The 12,055-nt window shown below is 39.1% G+C and overlaps 1 pseudogene across 1 annotated transcript; it reads right to left on the reverse strand.

Annotated features, from left to right (window-relative positions):
- Positions 1 to 3,640: 3,640 nt before the first annotated feature.
- Positions 3,641 to 4,242, reverse strand: LOC311616228 (small ribosomal subunit protein eS8-like; annotated as a pseudogene). The gene has a single exon. The product of its transcript is annotated as a small ribosomal subunit protein eS8-like (transcript).
- Between the last annotated feature and the right edge of the window lie 7,813 nt (positions 4,243 to 12,055).

Genomic DNA, 12,055 nt, shown 5'->3' on the forward strand with positions numbered 1-12,055 from the left:
ATGCCCTCCCTGTCTAATCATGCTGCTCAGTCTATTTGCAGTGCCTTTATATCCTTATCTGTTGACATTTCACTCATTATCAAAATCTTAGTTTTCCCTTCTTCCTGTTCTCTGAAGGCCTGGAGAGAGAGATCAGTGGGCAGGGAGAGTATGATTATCCAGATGCTCAGGAATAATTACAGCTTTAACAGGGAATACCCTGTTTCCCTGAAAATAAGACAGTGTCTTATATTAATTTTTGCTCCCAAAGATGCACTAGGTCTTATTTTCAGGGGATGTCTTATTTTTTCATGAAGAAGAATACGGTACACATTTATTGTTAAATGAAAATAAAGGAAATCTATTACCTGTATACGGTACGGTAGTACGGCAGTTGTCAACACAAACTAGTTGTCATCATCTTCTGGAACATCATCATAACAATCCAATTCCTGAATTTCTTGGTAAATTTCTTGTGACTCCATTTCTTTCAGAATCAGTGGACCAAATCTCTCATGTTTAGCAATAGCATTCTGAGACAGAGACTAGGGGGCCTTATTTTCAGTGGATGCCTTATCTTTCACTCAGAAGGAAACCTGTAAGTAGGTCTTATTTTCGGAGGATGTCTTATTTTCAGGGAAACATGGTAGCTTAGACAGGTAAAGTCAGTGACAGCTTCCGAATCACATCGGGCTTGTAACAGTCCTGATTCTGTGTGAGTAGGTATGCCAGCCTAGGTGGGCCTGGTACTGCTCTCTTTCCCCATCTTTTAGAGGTGGTTTCTAGGGGTGGTCCTGCAGAAGAGCTTGAACTTTAAAGTCAGACTGACTTGAATCAGTCCTGGATGTACCTTTTAAAATGCATCAAAGCTATGGAGTTTTAAATGTTAACACTAGAAAATTAGAAAAATAATTTGAACGGTGCATGATTCTACCCACAATTTTATTAAGCTAGTGGATACACTCCAGTAAACTTGAGATGATACACCAGAATCTGTTGCTTATGCCAAACCACATATACTGGACTTTATAAACAAATCAAAGGATTTCCAAGGTAGTTATGACTGTGATCAGTATTTACCTTAGATTTTGAAATCCTAACTCCTGGATGAGATGGGTATGAGCTATGGGACTTTGGATAGGGCTCTCAATCTCACAGAATTTTGATTTCCTTCCTAAATACTTAGAGCAGAGTAACAGGTTGTATTTTTCAAAGATGGTCACAGCAACATCTGCCCTCCCACTTGAGTTCTCTTCCTTCAAAAAGTGGATCTGTGCCCCTTCTCTGGAATATGGGTGGACTGGTGACTTGCTAAATGAATAGAGTGAAGCAAGAGGGGAAAAATACAATATGACTTCAGATCTAGGTCACAAAAGGTGACCTAGCTTCTACCTTTATTTTTCTGGAACAATTGATTTTGAAGCACTTGAGTCTCCATATAAGAAATTCAAATACCCAAGGCCACCAGGAGGAAGCCCAGGCCACATATAGAGGCCACATATAGGTCTTCCCATATAGGTCTACCCATTCCAGTAGACAGGCCTTAGCCACGGCCAGACATGTGACTGGCAATGTCTCCAGATGCTTTCAGTCCCCAGCTGTTGAGCCCCTCTGCCTTTGCATCTTCCAGCCAAGGTCCCAGACATAATGGAGTAGAAACAAGCTATTTTGTGACCTTTCTGAATCTCAAACCCATAGAATCCACCTTCATGCTAAAAACTGTTTCATGCCTTTAAGTTTTGGGGCTGTTTTAAAAGCAGCAATAAGAATGGAGTCAAAGATTTTTCTGAGGACTGAATAAACTAATTTGCATGAAGTGCCTAGTACAAAGCATAGGCTCAGAAAATGATAAGTGGTACCAGTATTATGTCCTCTGCTGTACAAATAGAACATGCTATTTGGGCCTCAGGCTTCTCTTTAGGAATACCTGCCTCAATAAAGGAAAAGTCTGTTGTGTGGATCAAATAGGATGATACACGTGAAAGTGCTTTGGAAACTCTAGGGCTCTGTGCACATCAAAGGAATTCTTACACTAAAGGCTCAGGAGAGGAGGGTACTCTAAAGATCCTTCAGTGGCAGCCAGTGTCTGAAATCCTTAGATCAAAGCTCCTTGGCCTGAGGCCTCAAATTTGCTCCCTGTTAGAGATCATTAACTTCAACCACTCATCCAATAAACTCTTATTAAGTATCTAATATAAGCAGAAAACTGTTAAATGTTGGGAAGAAGTTCAGATATTCAATCGAGTCCTCTAAGAAAATTCTGTAGAGCTAGGAGAATGAGAAATAAACATAATGCCAGGAACATAGAGGCTTTCAGCAAGGATATGTTTTTTTCAGAAGTGGCCTAAAAATGAGGGAGGAGGGATCAGTTTTGAGACCCTGCAATGTGCCAGGTACTGTGCCAAGTTCTTTACATATATTGTCTCTCCCTCAATTCTCACAATGAGTTTATGAGATGGGTTGTTTATTAGTTGCCTTTACAAATGAGGAAATAGGTGCTTGGGGAGATTAAGTATCTGGCCCAAGGTTACAGCAGTAGTAAGTCAGCACTGAAATCCAGATCTGGAAACTGTCCATCATGCTTCTACTTTTGAATATACATTTCAGCCTCAAAGAATTATTTTTCCAAGCAGTCTACAAAAAAAGTCCTCATCTGAGATTCAAATGTTGCCTATTAAATAATAACATTTCTGTACAACTAATTTTCTTCTGAAATTTTGTGGTAAAATAATTAATACTCATAATATATTATTAGCACAGAACTTTAGCATTTACAGAGGCACCTTCACATCTTTTCCTTCCTTGGTTCCCCAACAGAACTCTATGGGGAGATATGTTAAACCTAAGGTCTCACAGACAATAGTTTGCTGCTACATTGTAGGAGGGATAATAAGTGTTTCTCTAATAGTGAGTATTTTGTCTTGTCTTGTGTATCATGCGATTTTTAAACATCGTTAAAAATTTTATAAAGGTTGACCATTATGTTCAAGATGTCTTCCAAATCATGATGACTCATTTGGTCATTGACACGATGTAAACCTCATGATACAATATACATGCACATTGTGAACAAGAAATAAAACGTTATTTTAAAATCCACTTAAAAATATATATTTTTGATCATTTCAATTATTTTTTGTTGAACTTCTGTCAGCTCAGGTTAGTTATTTATTGCATGTTCCTTGAAATGTCTCTAGGAGAGAGTTTGTTTGACCAGGAGTAGAAGAGTAAGTTCTTCCATTTCCTTGTTTGGTTGTGCTTTCAGCATAGGCATTTTCTTCAGTTCACTGCTTGCTGAAATATTTTAAGGCAGAAATTATTTTAACTCATTTAAGTTCACTCTAAAAAGGTTAGTTTATTGAAACTGAATAATATATTCCATAGATGGAGCTCATGTAAACTTAAGAATGTCACAATACACTGATGGTCTAAGAAAGAATTGATGTGATTGCTCAGTCATTCAGCTCCCCCTCTTCTCTTCAGGACATCTCAGGTATGTAACAAGGATGAAATTGTCTCATGAATATATAGACACCATTGTGGGTAGCAGTGTCATCAACTTACTAAACATTGGTAACATTTTCTTTCTTTTTATTTTATTCTAGAATAAATACCTTTTTTCCATGAGTTAAGATAGGAGGGAAAGTATTTACTTGCCTTTTCAGGCCTTGATTTTCCTCAAATAGAATTCTAGCTTCTTGCCCTCTAGCACATAACCATCTGCTGGGCCACACTGGCCTGGTCTTGAAGCATGCTTGCAAGACACTCGCTCTGCTGGAACTGCTCCTCCAGAAGACTGCTGATTTTGGCATTCTTTTTCCTTTCTTCATATTTCTTCTGAATTTTCTTTGATCATTTTTTGTTCAAAATCTTTCTCTTCAGGAGTCAGCTGGCCCCCTTCTTTCTGCCCAGGGGCAGCTGTGGGTACAGTGTGCTTGTCAATGAGCATGATGCAGTTCTTTACTAGGGTCTTAGTGCACACCAGTTTGTTGTTGGATGCACTGCAGACATTAATAATCCTTGTTTTGCACATACAACACTCAGCCTCAGGAGAACTTACCTATGTCTTGCCTCAAGGCTCAGTACTTCTTGTTGCCTCCCCTCACTGGGACTGTGTGTGTGGGAGGGAGTGGGGGAAGAGGAGGGTTCCAATCTTAGTGTTGGCAGCAGGGCTTCCCAGCTCATATTTTTGATTCTTTGGTAGGGCTTTCTCTTGCCCCCGGTCTTCTGACCCTTTTGCCAGTTTTCCCTAGAGATACCCATAGCTTGGCACCGGCTGGAAAGAGAGGATTCTTTCTTTTTTTTTAGATTTAAAATATAAAAATAGAAGTTCTTGGTGGTTACACAAATCTACATATGTAAAAAAGTTGCATACATATACAAACACACAAATAAGTATAAGTAAAAATTGGGGAAATATGAACAAAAGCCTCTGTGCACAGCTTGGGTGGGGTTGTAAATTGGGTGGGGTGGGGTCTCAGGGAATCACCAGGGTGGAGCAAATAGCAATGGCTGCCAGTTTCAATATGCTTTTTTTTCTTCCTCCTCGTTGTAGAACTTCCACTCAGCCAGTTTTCCTGTGGTTCTGGATGATAGGTGTTTTGTCTTTTAGTTGTAGTTTTGATGAGGTTGTGAGAGGCAGCAAGTACAGGTATTTATCTATGCCACTATCTTGGTTCTCTCTCAATCTTACCTCTCCTTTGTCTTTGTGTTTTTATTCTCATGTCCATCTCCACTCTGCACCGTTCCTCCTAAGCCAGGCCAAGGGACCCCCACTGGGCACTGGCCTATAGTATGCATATATAAAAAGTTCCTTGGTTAATCTCTCCCCACCTACTCCCATCCCCAGCTCCCTCTGAAATTCCTCAGCCTGTTTTATGCTTCTGTGCCTATGAATCTATTTTTGTTCATCAGGTTATATTGTTCATTAGATTCCACATATGAGTAAAATCTTTTGAAACTTATCTTTCTCTGTTTATTTAACTTAGCATAATACTCTCCAGATCAATCTATGCTACTGCAAATAGTAAGAGTTCCTTCTTTTTAACTGCCACTGTAGTATTCCATTGTAAATGTACCACAGCTTTTTTATCCACTCATCTGCTGATGGATACTTGGGCTGTTTCTAAATCTTAGCTATTGTAAATTGTGCTTCTGTAAACATAGAGATGCATATATTCTTTCTGATTAGTGTTTGGGTTTGTTTCTAATCTTAGTGATAAAACTTTGTGTTTCTCTTCACAAAGTATGATGTTAGCTGAAGGTTTTTTGTAGACATTATTTATCAAGTTAAGGAAGTTCCCCTCTATTCCTAGATTGCTGAGAGTTTTGATCATGAATGGGTATTGGATTTAGCCTTTTATTATGTTGAATTACATTAATTGATATTTGAATATTGAACAAGTCTTGCATACCTAAAATAAATACCACTTGGTTATGGTATATCTATTAGCTTTAACATACCATACTTTGTATTTATATTTATACTCCCTGGTGGGCATGCACTTGAAAGGCAGAATATATGTCTATGAAGTTGAAGATCAAATCACATCCCCACCAAACATAGTCAAGTGCAGTAATAGTGTGGTAAGTCATGGTTAATTTTCATAGCAATGTTATTTCTATCTCCCCTTTTGTCTCTCTGCACATGAAAATTAAAATGTGGTTAGACTATGAAAATTTGATATAAAAGTGAAAATATGAACCAAAAGCACAGTACAACATAATATTCTTATGTTTATTTTCTAATATTTGTTTTATAATTGTAAGGCCTGCAAGCATTCCCAGACTTCCTGTGGCAAAGATCATCTTCCTAGTTCCTAAGCAAAATTCCCTAAGGAATAAAAAGATTGGGCAATATTCTATGAAATATCAGAGCTGAAAGGTACCATAGGGATTATCAAGTTCAATCAACTTGTTTTAAAAATGGAGAAACTGAGACTTGAGAAGAAGATGAAGCATGTCCATGGTCATAAAGTAATTCGGGCCCCAAGTTGACCTAGAATATTGGCTTTCTTGGTAATTACTGCAATGTCTTGGTTTATATACAAGTGAAAATTGCCAAGGTGACCATACCCTTGCCCAATACTTGTCTGAAGGTTCTCCTGAAATAAGCCCAGACTAATATAAGCATTACAACAAGCCTGCCAGAATCTTTGTTGAGCATATCATTTGCCTGGCTTTATATGAATTTGAAGAACTCTATAATGAGTAAAGTAGCAGGCACAATGTGTCATCAAGAGTCCTAAAGGAAGCAGACAGTGACCAATATAAGACTAGGCCCAAAGATAGCAGCCAGAGCTGCTGGGGACTATGATTTTAGAATGATAGACTCCTGAAGCTGGGGAGAACCTTGGAGGTCATCTAGAAGTGGAAGAAGGGGTCTTGTCTTCTAGAAATAACCTTGGTACTTACCTGCCATGCCACATTAGACAAGTTACTCTCTACCTCTAGTCTTCAGTTTCCAAGTGTATAAAATAAACAGGTTGGATTAGATGATATCAAAGGTACTTTTCAAATCTGATACTTTTTTATTCTACAAAGCATCCTATTTCCATTTTTTATAGGTGAGATAAAGGAGGCTTACAGAGAGGTTCAAAAACTTGCCTAAGGTCACACATTGCATTGGCGGCACAGTGGTGACCAGAGCCCGCCAGCATTTTATCTATTGCCCCACATGGGTAGAATCACTCCTTGTGATAAATTGTGCAATTGTCGTCCCAATGCTGTTGCAATTGCCTTTTTCATTATCCTCTGGGACTGCTGTCAGCATGCAAGGGACTAATGGAAAAGGGACTGAGAGCTCTGCTCTAGTAGTACATTGGGCAAGAATCAAATCAGCTCTTCCTTCCTTCTCTCTGGCAAAATGAAACCAAAATCAAACTCCTTAACTTTGGGGGTAGAGAGGCTAGAGGAGAGGTTGCCTCTTGGCCTGTGCTTCTGCATAGCCCCAGCACAACATGCCCCCGAATGTGAAAGCATTTCTCGTGGGTAGGTGGGTCTCCTGCCTGAGTCTTTGTCTGCAGAATGAGGGCAGATGATGAGTGAGAACTGAACAAGGCACTTGACCCAGGAGAAGCAACACTGAGTCAATGTGTGGAAAGACTCCCTCCAGCATAGCTTGGAGACTTACTTTCTCAGTGACTTTTGAATCACTCAAAATTCCAGCTAAAATGGGAAAGGAGGTATGCAGAACAAAAAAAGAATTATGATTTAAACCTCACATTACCTTTCAGACTTAAAGCTTCTCTTGGGGCCAGATACTGAAATTATTTTCCTCACTTATTTCCTTTGCCAAATAGTAGAAGTGCTGTTTTTAAAAGGGCAATTGAAGTGGACCAGCCCTGAATATCAGACATTGTTATTAGAAAATCCAATAGGTTTCTTATCTTAAAAACACACAGAATCTAGATCTTCCATTTATTCCTCAAGAAGAAGTCATGTGACTTCACAAAGCCTGGGGACAGGAGAGCCCTTATTGATCACTCTGCTTTTGATAGGACTTGCCCAGGGTCATTAGCAAGGTAGCAGCAGAGGCAAAAATTACATAAGGGTTGCCTGTCTCCCAGTTCCCATTCCTTGTTGTTGGAGGAGCATAATGAAAGTAAGAAAAGAAGTGGGTCTCCAGAGAGATAGGATGGTCATTTCTGAGCCTTTAAAAAAATAAGCTTCAGATAATCAGAAGTTCAAGGTCAGAGGATAACTTAAGGCCATCTGAAGCTGGCCAGATTGAACTCAAGTCCTCTAGAGAATTCTGTCCTTTTGGCAGTCAGTTATCATGATGAATGCCAAACCAGGCCTGAGATTTAGGCACAGCTCCAGGCTCTGACCCCCTCTGAGCCTGGGCTCCAATATGTACATGGAGCTCGGCAGCAAGCAGACACCATTATTCCTGAACATACGCTTTTAATCAGAGACACTGGGACCTGGATGGAACCTTAGGCATGATTTAATTCCTCTCACTTTGCAGATGTAGAAATCAGAGGCCAGATAGGGACAGGACATGGAATGCTTGCACAAAGTCACTTGGCAATTTAATAAAGAAACAACATGGTAGAATGGAAAGGGGTAGCTTTGGACTGGCAATCTAGTTCCAAATCCCAAATCTGCAATTTATTGTTTAAAAGACTAAGTAAGTAACTCAACCTCTTAATCTATAAGTGTTTTTTTTGGGGGGGGTAAAAGGGGGATACATTATAATTACATAATTATAGTGTAACTTTATTATGTGCAAATTTATTATGATAATTAAATGAAAATATCAAAGTGATTTGTAAACAGGAAGTCATTATCTGTACTTTAAAGTTAATATTAAATTGTAATAAAACAAAACCTACTAACAGCAATAGAGCACTTTTCTGATTGTCTATCACATGCCAAGTTCTTCACATACATCATTTCTTTTACTTCCTGAAAAGACCTAAGGTAGCCTCTCACCAATAATCATATACTTGGAGCAAGGTTTAAACCAGGTCATATACACATACACAGCAGGATTTAAGCATGATCTCTCACATAGTACCTTCAACCCTGCAAGCCAGAAACCTGGACCCTGGGTTCTGTTCCCAGGCCACACTTGATAACCCTTTCCCACCCCATTCAGTCCCTTTTTGTTAAATGTGTGGCTCTTGCCTGTTGGCACTCTTCTCATGGTTGTTTGCCTCAGAAAATATGTTTGCATAAGGTATATGTCAGTTAAAAATCAATGAATTTCAAAAAATAAAGTGTAACCTGATAAATTAATATTTCTTTTTTAAAATAGCTTTTTTGAGGTATAATTGAGTAGGAATGGATCTTTCATTTCTATTCAGAATCTGCCAACTTTCAGCTAAGTCAAGGGAGGATAGGGACTTTCCAAGGTAACTAAACCTGAGCTTGTGAAGATTTTCAGACAAGATGACTCTCTGCCGAGACCGGTTTGGCTCAATGGATAGAGCGTCGGCTTGGGGACTGAAAGATGACTCTCTGCTTGCATTTACAAACATTTTTTTTTTTGTTAGCTTTTCACCAAACTGATCGGTTTTCTAGATGATAATTTTGGATCTTTCCCCAATGTGCCCCCCCATCTTATGGCCAGTTTAGGCCACTCCTTTGTTAAAGGATCGGATGGTGCTGGTATTTTTTTTTTTTTCAGGCTTTTTTCTCCAGGGGACATCTGTCAATTAAAATTTGTGCTTCATAACTAACATCCGTGGTACAGAAATAACTATCCCATCTTTCCAGAATTTGAGACCCTTGATCTTCCTTTAGATAACATGGCAGTTTTTCTGCCTGGGAAGACTGCATATTTTGAGGATGACTGCAATAGTCTCTTCCCATATCACATGTGCTTCTAGAAACTCACCACTCCTACCATAGGAGGTGGGGTCTAGATTTTCTTTTGAATATGAGTGGAGTTGTGACTCACTTGTAATCATTCAATGCAATATAAATGAGGCTGTGTGATTTCTGAAGCTACATTACAAAGGGTCATGATACAGATCTCTCCTTGTTAACATGGAGCCCTGAGCTGTCAAGTAAGCAGTTCACTGGCCCTTAGGCTGCCATGCTGAGAGGAAGCCCAAAGTGGTCCACACAGAGGGACCTCATGTGGGGACCCTCAGAGACTCTTGGCTGGCTTCTAGCTAATCCAGTACCCCCTCCCTAATCTTCCAGCTCCAGCCACTGTTTGCAACCACACAAGAGGCCCCTGAGCCAGAAATTTCCAGTTTAGCCCCTCCCAAACTCCTGACCCATAGTTAAAACCACCAACTTTGTGGGTGCTTTGTTTCTAGCAACACCAATTAAAACATGCCCCTTTCCCCACTCTGCTGTCAATCTGGTTACAACAGCGCAGACACATGCGGGGAATCTCTAGTATTGGGAAAAACACTCAATTGTGCTCTTTTCTTCTGCTGTTTATTAATAGTTATATATCCTGACTCTGTCACCTATAATATGGATGTTCTTAGGAAGATCGTGACTTCTCAGATTTGTTTTCCTATCACGGGAAAGAGAGAATTAAAATGATCACCCAATATATAAGGTCTCTAGAGATCATTGTACAACACTTAACATTTTCCTGAAGATGTTCACGTGCACTGTCTCATTTTAATCTTTACAACAACTTTGTGAGGCAGCTGTGAAGATTACTTTTGTCCAGTTGAGAAAACTGATACCTAGAGAGCTTAGGTGACTTAGGTAGGCTCAAGGAGCACCTTATCCAGTTAGAAACAGAGTCCAGGTCAGCTTTTTTGAACCTGGCCTGGTCTGTACAATCCCATGAAATATTTGGGTTAATCTGTTTTATTTTTCTCTCCACTTACAGCCCAACTTTATTTCATAAGAGGGTGCTCCATTTCTCCTACTGCCCCTCTATCTTTAGCAATCCCAATTTGTTAGAAATGCAGACTATTACATTCGTGTATTATCACTCTCAAAGGAACACGAGGTAACTCTCTCAAGAAGAGGTGCTGGATTGTTTTGAATCCACTTTGACTTAGCACTTTCCTTTATTAACCTCCATTTTGAAGGTTTTAATTTTGCAAAAGCTCTGCTTCCCACTGCCAATGGGTGCTGGTCATCATGGGAGCAGAACTTGGCAAAGAGTTTAGGAATAGACTTCAACCTCCCATGTGAAACCCATGGGCCTCAATATACTACTCAGAACCCCAGTTAATATATCTGAGAAATACTAAATCTGGGAGTCTTAGAAGAACATCCTGGAGTGTTTCAGTTCTCTTGGTTTTGCAAGGACTTTGAGTGCTTTGGGTTGTTTCAAAGGAGAGAATCCAGACCAATTATTTAGTGAATTTTAGAAGTCACAGGGGCACTAAGTAAATATATGACTTTGGGGCAATAGAATCCTCTAACTTTTCTTCATTTGTAAAGGATTAAACAAAAAGTCGTGAGGAAAGCCAGCTCTACTATGTCCTACTGTAAGTTCTGAAAAGTCACTTAATCTTTCTATCCCCAGCTTCCACATCTTTAAGATGGAAATAAATTAGAGAGTAAGTATGAAAAAGTATAGTTTTACATCTTCAAATAAATGGTTGATAAATGTTATTTACCTTACATTAACTTCTTTCCCTTGCATTCTAATATTCTCTGCTCTTCTGATCAAATTTATCAGATGGTTGCCTGATACTTTTCTGATCCTAATGAAGTTACAGAAGGTTAATGAGGTTATGTTGCATAAACCACTCTAAGTGTGAAGGGTGAGTTTTAGGTAAATTGTGGTTTTAATGTTTGAGAAAGAGCCCATACTATTGGGGATTTCCATTTCTCAGTGGCAAGATACAACCAGCAAGGGTTTGCAGTAATGCAGAGCTCCTCTACTTCTGACAGCCTTGTGGCCAAAAGAATTCTTAAGAGCTTCTGTTTTCAAATGACCCTGTAACTGATTAGTAAAGTGTCATTTCTATTTTTAGTTCCACAAAGAGAAAGGCAAATGAAATTTGCCCCACCTCACCACCTCCAAATGAGTAATATCATTGACTGATTATTTAATGTCCTCACATCTGGATTTAAAAAACATTTTAAATCCATGTTCATGAATAATCCAGATATCCAAAATCCAATGCTCAACTGGGTATTCTCCTTACAATACTTTTTCCTTTGTCTAGAATCAGTGTTTGTCACTTACCACAACATATATGTTGAGTAAAGAAGAGATTGAGCTGGAAATTCTGTTTCTAAATAATGATGCTGATGATAACAGGAGTTCACACTGGATTATTTTATAGGTGGCAAAGAGCTTTCATTGCTATCATTTCTCTCAAGCCCTCCAACCACCCTTCAAAGTAGACATTGAAATAAATTTTATTCCCAAATGACAGATTAAAAAAATAGAGACTCTGTGGGGTTTTCAGTAACTCAGTTAAATTTAAGTTGCATTTCCTGAGCCAGAGTGCCTCAAGAAGACCTCCAATGAACTCGAGGCATGATTAACTGAATCATTATAAATCCTTGTAATGGGTGGCCTACAGGCTGGCTTTCTGAAGAAAGAAAAAGGTGGAAGGGGACTTGACTATAGCCCCCTAGCCTACTCAGAAGTTGGGTATAGGTTGGAAGGGAAAAACAGGAAACCAAGTGATTA

Source organism: Pipistrellus hanaki (assembly GCF_964339955.1).
Source record: "Pipistrellus hanaki genome assembly, chromosome: 2".
NCBI lineage: Eukaryota > Metazoa > Chordata > Mammalia > Chiroptera > Vespertilionidae > Pipistrellus > Pipistrellus hanaki.